The sequence below is a fragment of the Salvelinus sp. IW2-2015 genome, linkage group LG5 (genome assembly GCF_002910315.2).
Source record: "Salvelinus sp. IW2-2015 linkage group LG5, ASM291031v2, whole genome shotgun sequence".
In the NCBI taxonomy this organism is placed as follows: Eukaryota; Metazoa; Chordata; class Actinopteri; order Salmoniformes; family Salmonidae; genus Salvelinus; species Salvelinus sp. IW2-2015.
The window spans coordinates 3,801,071-3,807,715 of NC_036844.1; the positions used below are offsets into that span (position 1 = coordinate 3,801,071).

The following is a 6,645-nucleotide window of genomic DNA, read 5'->3' on the forward strand; positions in this document are numbered from 1 at the left end:
GCTCTCCATTACCTGAATGAGATGGCTCAAAGCAGGCAACACCACTATGCAGGAAATTACAAATTTGAGGAGACAGAAAGTGACACATGGACAGATAGTGTCATTGAATATCGCCTTCCACAATCTTTCCTGCTTTTAGCTGATATAGGGTGTAATCATTAGTCCAACAGTTGCAAACGAGTGTTTCTATTGGACAAATTCAGGTATGTTTATCCCCGTTTTGTTCCGTTTGCTTCCGTTTTTCAGATTTAAAAAATAATAATTTCAACAGAATTTGTTTCAACACCCCTGATCACACGTAAACACAGTTCARTTTCATAGTAGCCACGTTGTATTCCTTCAATGCGCTCTCCTCCTCTCACCMTGTCCCTTCGCTTGTGGACTTCAATGCACAACACTTCAGCTCTGTGACCAGGTGAAAAAACCTTTCCAAGCCAAACCGCTACACACAGCCTACATCATTGTCACCATATTAGCTAAAGTAACATCATAGTCAGCATAGCTAATAGAACTAACGCGTTTGTAAACCAGCTACAAATCATGCAATAATGTTAGTGTACAGTCAGTAAGCAGTTTCGCCGTCGGACCCGGTGGCAACAAATTTGTAATACCAAAAGCTTACCTTGACTTGGAAGAGTWCCAGTGTTGTGTTGYATAGTCATAGCCAGCTAGCTAACACAGCATCCCTCTGTTTGAGCAGCGTGATTCAGTAGGCTAAACTAGCTAGCTGCATTTGATAGCTAAATAAATGAAACTGAAAGTGAAATGACAAACATTTTCTCTCTTGCTTCTCCTTCATTTTGGAAGAAATMAATTTATTCAAAATTGTTCAACTATTGTTTTTCTCTCTCTTTGAGTCAACTACTCATCACATTGCAGTGCTAGCTAGCGGTGGCTTATGCTTTCAGTACTAGATTCATTATTTGATCCTTTGATTGGGTGAACATGTCAAGTGCTCTTACTGTGTAAGTCTATGGGAAGGGATGAGAACGATGAGCCTCCTAGGTTTTGTATTGAATAACTTTTTTAATGTTTTACAATTTACATTTTTATGAAATTCACTGGGGAGGATGGTCCTCCCCTTCCTAGTCTGAAGAGCKTCCACTGACACACACAATCATATTTTAACATTAATAGTGTGAGAAAGAAGATAACCTGCAGGGCTCCAGTAGTGCCTCCAGGTTCTGCAGTTTCTCCAGTTCAGCTGTGGTTGGCATGGTGATGTTTGTTTTCTTTTGGGCCAGAGCATCTTTCAGTGGTTGTTGGTTTCTGTGGACATGCTTTACCATTTTCAGAGTGGAATTCCATCTTGTTGTGACATCATGTGCGAGTGACCCATTTGCAACTTGCTGTTGTCCTAGCTCTGCATCGATTGGTGGGCTGTGTTGGAAATGCACAAATTGTTTTCTGCATTTGGCTAAGGCATTGTCGAACCCAATGCACYGACATTGTGATGGACCTTTGGAGACTGTGCACGGTGCAGGACAGGTATTCAATAGGCAGATGTCTCGCAGCTGCAATTATGTTCCGTGCACTGTCTGTGAAAAGTGTGGTAKCTTTGTTTTTCAATGTTCGACTGCTTTGCTACATCCATGAAATGGTCGYCGCACTTTTCAGCATAGTACCTCTCTTCTGTCTTCAATACGGCCAGAGCNCGCACTTTTCAGCATAGTACCTCTCTTCTGTCTTCAATACGGCCAGAGCGTGTGAATTCATCAATGTGGTGCGCAGTAACCCCKAGCTAGTTGTGCTTACTCATCAAAGTACAGTGTTCTCCCATGAGAGCAACAGCTGTTGCATGTTTCAACTCCTCCGCTTTCGTAGTCCTCTCGCTTTCATACAGCTCGTGTGTTCTTGTAACGACGGTGGCTCTCGACGGTAACTCATACGTTGAGTCGTTTGATGCGATTTGAATYATGTCCCTCAAGCCTTTGTACTCCACAATGTGGACTGGCCTGCAGACTGTAGCTATCCACTTGGCTATAGCTTGTGCTAGCTTGCTGCTCGTCGACTTGTCCATAGGCCTCCGGCGCGCACACACTTCTAGCTAAGCCTGCCATAGATGTCCTCCATTGCTACTAGTAACATTACTTGTATTGCTTACACACAACGGTGTGTATCGCTTCTAAATGATAATGAAGACTTGATGTACTTCGATGATAAACAAATTCAGCCTTGTAGTAGATGTAAATTACTTTGGTTTTATCCAGAGAGCCATCTGGGAGGGATCTGAAATTGAATTTGCCATTTAAAAGCCCCTTACTAGCATTGTCCATCATTCAGTCATACAAGTAGATAGGCAGTYGTTGTCAAACGAGTGCATAAGCTGCCGGGACTTGAATTTGAACTAAGGATGGTTCAGGGGGTCAAACTAAGAACATATGTTAATTTTGTGACTACATCTTTAGCTGACCCTCTCCTTCTCTCCCTTCCTCTTGGGGTCTACAGAATGTTTTATGTGCAGTTGATAATGCGAGAGGTTTGCAGTTGATCTTTTAACCATTGCCTCTTTTGCTGTTTTATATATATGAGGACTGAAATGTGATGGTTATTAAAACCTGTTTGGGATAGGGGGCAGCATTTTCACGTTTGGATGAAAAGCGTGCCCAGAGTAAACTGCTTTCTACTCAGTCCCAGTTGCTAATATATGCATATTATTAGTAGATTTGGATAGAAAACACTCTGAAGTTTCTAAAACTGTTTGAATGATGTGAGTATAACAGAACTCATATGGCAGGCGAAACCCTGAGAAAAATCCAACCAGGAAGTGGGAAATCTGAGGTTTGTAGTTTTTTAACTCTTGGCCTATCGAATACACAGTGGGATATGGGTCATGTTGCACTTTCTAAGGCTTCCACTAGATGTCAACAGTCTTTAGAACCTTGTCTGATGCTTCTATTGTGAAGTGGGGCCGAATGAGAGGGGATTGAGTAAGGTCTACCATGAGCTGAACATGCGCTGACCATGCGCGTTCATGTGAGAGTGAGCTCTATTCCATCTCACTTCTGAAGACAAAGGAATTCTCCGGTTGGAACATTATTGAAGATTTATGTTAAACACATCCTAAAGATTGATTCAATACTTAGTTTGTCATGTTTCTATGGACTGTAATATAACTTTTTTAACTTTTTGTCCGTACTTTCCGCTGGACTTGCACGCGCGTCGTGAGTTTGGAAAGTGTACTGAACTCGAGAACAACAAGGAGGAATTTGGACATAAAATGATTGACATTATCGAACAAAACAAACATTGTATTGTGGAACTGGGATTCCTGGAGTGATTCTGATGAAGATCTATCAAAGGTAAGTGAATATTTATAATGCTATTTTCACTTTCTGACTAATGTTGACTCCAACAGGCAGATATTTCTTTGGCTGATTTGGTCTCTGAGCTCCGTACTCAGATTATTGCATGGTGTGCTTTTTCCGTAAAGTTTTTTAAAAATCTGACACAGCGGTTGCATTAAGGAGAAGTCTATCTTTACTTCTGTGAATAACACTTGTATCTTTTATCAATGTTTATTATGAATATTTCTGGAAATTGATGTGGCTCTCTGCAAAATCATCGGATGTTTTGGAAGCAAAACATTACTGAACGTACCCGCGCCATGTAAACTGCGATTTTTGGATATAAATATGCACTTTATTGAACAAAACATACATGTATTGTGTAACATGATGTCCTATGAGTGTCATCTGATGAGATCATCAAAGGTTAGTGATTCATTTTATCTATATTTCTGCTTTTTCTGACTCCTATCTTTGGCTGGAAAAATGGCTGTGTGTGTTTTTGTGACTTGGCTCTGACCTAACATAATCATATGTTGTGCTTTCGCTGTAAAGTTTTTTTGAAGTGGACACGATGGGTAGATTAACAAGAAGTTTATCTTTCATTTGGTGTATTGCACTTGTTAATGTGTGAAAGTTACATATTTCAAAAAAATATTTTTGAATTTGGCGCGCTGCCCTTTCAGCGGAATGTTGTCGAGGGGTGCCGCTAGCAGAACCCCTGGCCCTAAGAAGTGTGTTTGTATAAAGGGGATTTTCTATTCTAATCTCTCTCTCCAGGTACTCCAGAATATAGTGCACTGTGCAGACCTCAGTAATCCGACCAAGCCCCTGCAGCGTATCGCCAGTGGACCGACCGCATTATGGAAAGAGTTCTTCAGCCAGGGGGACAGGGAGAGGGAGAGAGGCATGGAGATCAGCCCCATGTGTGACAAACACAACGCCTCTGTACAGAAGAGCCAGGTAAATACAGTATACACATATAGTATATAAACATGTGCACAAGAGCGCCCACACACAGACACACAAAGAAAGTTAATATCTGACCTGACAATTTATTTCAGTACAAACTCAAGCTGATACACATTTTCTCTCCAGGTGGGGTTCATCGACTACATCGTCCAACCACTGTGGGAGACGTGGGCTGACCTGGTGCACCCTGACGCCCAGGACATCCTGGAGACTCTGGAGGACAACAGGGAGTGGTACCAGAGCACCATCCCCCAGAGCCCCTTGGCCACCCCAAACAAATCTGACCACAGCAGCGGCCACCTCCCTGGGGCCAAATTCCAGTTCGAGCTCACATTGGAAGAGGACAGAGAGACGGACACAGAGAAAGACAGCGGCAGTCAACCAGAGGAGGGGGAAGAGGAGGAGAATAGTTGTGACTCAAAAACGCTCTGCATGCAGGACTCGGAATCCACAGAGATCCTGTTGGACGAAGAGGAGGAAGAGGGTGAAGGCCGTGTACCGAGTATGTTGGAGTTGGTGGAGGGAAAGGGAAAGAGAAGGGCGAGGAGGAGCAGAGAGCGGCTGATRCATAGCAGCGAAACGGTGCGGGTTGCCAAACTGCGAAAGAGAGACTGTCACGTTACGACAACATCTCAAGSGATGAGGTGAATACTAGTAATTGCCATGATGTCAGTAACACTGAGTCGTCATGAGTTCCAAAGCGCACGTTGCCCTGCTCAAGCRCAGGCCTCTCCTCACTACACTCCGACTAGAGGCGATATGGGGGCACAGACCCCCCCTCCTCTCCTCCCCCCAAGACTCCCTTCCTTGGAGCTCCACACTTTTGCACTCAAGAAAATTTGTCAACTTTATTGCCTACATTTTTGTTTATGTTCTTGTTTGTTCGGCCTGMCGGGAGTGAGGTGTATGTCTGTCGATGCCCGGTGGGTTTGAGTTCAAAGGCCAAACTCCACCTCCCACCTCTCCTCTAGATCCTCRCACTTCTAGTCAGTGCAGGAAGTGTTCTTTGATTCCCTGACTGAGCACATGGGCAWCAAATAGGATGCTTGGAACAGTCCCAACTGTAGCATCATTGGAGGACAGACAAAGACGGGGAAAGATGGACTGCAAGGTGACCCCAGTCCACTTATACGATCTGAAAAATCTATGATGGATATTATAAGGAGAGACAAAGACATATGTTGTGAGATGATTTCAAAGATACCTTTTTTTCTGAAGTTCGTCTTCCTTGAAAACGTACTGGTAGAAAATGCAGCCAAAACGCTGTTTTTTGACCTCCTCAGTTTTGTGCGTAAAACTGAGATCTTTTTGTAGATTGTACTTTAGCTAACAGAGAGACAGAAAGAGAAAAAGCAGAGGAAGATGTTCAATTGAGAATCTTCYTCATTTATTGCAACCATTTTGAGAAGAGGTATGTCGCATCATATAGGGTGTGGTCTTTCCTGCAATGTGTGTTTGTACTGAGTAGATATGACTAAGGTCTTTACACTCACTCTGCTTTTTTGTTAGCTTTTATAACTTCTCACCCAGGTATTTCAGATAGTGYTATCTTATATGAACGTGTGGTATTCTGCTTGAGAGCTTTGGGGTTATTCGTGTAACTTTACTGCATGTTTAAATTTACCACCTGTTTTTATTTTTCAAAACAGAAAGAAGCTGGTAACTWCTGACCTTAAGAATATWATAATAATAATAATAATGAATAATGTGCGTATGCCATTTTTCCATTTGAATATGATATGTCTTGTGGAAGTGTTCTTTGATTCCCTGACTCATCCTGAGTATGAGAAGAGCATGTAGCGATCAGTTCTATCCAATCAAACMTACTATACAAATAGACTATCCAATCTATCTATACATTGTTAAATATGTTTTGAAATAGGTGGTACATGTTTCTCAGCTGTTAAAGGTAGAGTAAGCGATATGACGTATATGCAAGGAAAGTAAACAGGCAAAGTGGGTTAATTTCCACACAACAAGAGTGTTGAAGCGCTGTTTTGGTCCCGTGGCTTACCACGTTGTGAATGCTGAGCGGAACTCGTGCACATGCGCAGATAATGTGTGTGACCTGTGCGAGAGCGAAGTCTGCATCTTGCTCATCGCAATATCTGTGGTGCTGCCTCATGGCAATGAATTTCGCCGACTCTATCTTATGGTTTATGAATAACCCCCATTGACCTTCAGTAAGCATAAAACATTTCTCATTCTCAACAGTGTTGGGAGTAGTGAACTACATTTAGTTCAACTGTACTTTTACTACAATTTGCAGTATAACTAAATTCAAATCGAGTAGTATTTTCAGTAGTTGAATTACTTTTTTTAGGCGGTGTAGCAAACTACTGGATATTACACACTACTTGTTTAGCAAAAATGAAAATAAATATAT

The 6,645-nt window shown here is 42.2% G+C and overlaps 1 pseudogene; it reads left to right on the top strand.

Moving 5' to 3' along the window:
* LOC111964470 (3',5'-cyclic-AMP phosphodiesterase 4D-like) overlaps positions 1–6,225 on the top strand; it is a 51,820-nt pseudogene extending 45,595 nt beyond the window's left edge.
* The last annotated feature ends 420 nt before the right edge of the window (positions 6,226–6,645 follow it).